Here is a 632-nt window from a genome sequence, read left to right on the forward strand (position 1 = left end):
GGATACAGTCTGGCATTTCTCAATGGTTTAATTAACAGATGCTATTGTCTAGGAGGGAAGGAGAAAAGCCAAGATATTTTAACATTTTTCTAATAATCATTGGGATATTTTTCCTTTACACATGTTGATAATTAATTTAGCTGTAGAAACAGACACTTCAAAAATATTAAGTTCTCAGAGAATTATTAATTCCTGAGCAAGACTCCTACATCTTCTACAAGACAAAATATGACTTTTTATAAACTAATGATACGCATTTGAAAAATATATTGGAAGAAATGCAAACAATTAAAAATTAGAGCTCAAGACAATATTTTTTTTATTATTGAAGTTCAAATTCCAAATTTAGTTCATACTGAAACCTAGTGTTAAAGGCAAAATCAGAATCTGGAGTACTGAATGCAATACTGATTTAGAAACTACTTTCAAGAAAAGGAAAGAAATGATGCCATTTGGCAGTATAAATGTCATACAATTCATTATTTCAAATGAGTGCTCAACGTACATAGATCCAGTGGTATGGTCAAGGTGATGTAAATCTAGTCACGCTCACACATATCTGTCTCGAGCAATGGGCAGAATTATTCAGTTACAAACAAAGGAAGAATGGTTTGCGTAAATGAGTGGCTATT

This window comes from Penaeus monodon, chromosome 30 (genome assembly GCF_015228065.2).
Source record: "Penaeus monodon isolate SGIC_2016 chromosome 30, NSTDA_Pmon_1, whole genome shotgun sequence".
Classification (NCBI taxonomy): Eukaryota; Metazoa; Arthropoda; class Malacostraca; order Decapoda; family Penaeidae; genus Penaeus; species Penaeus monodon.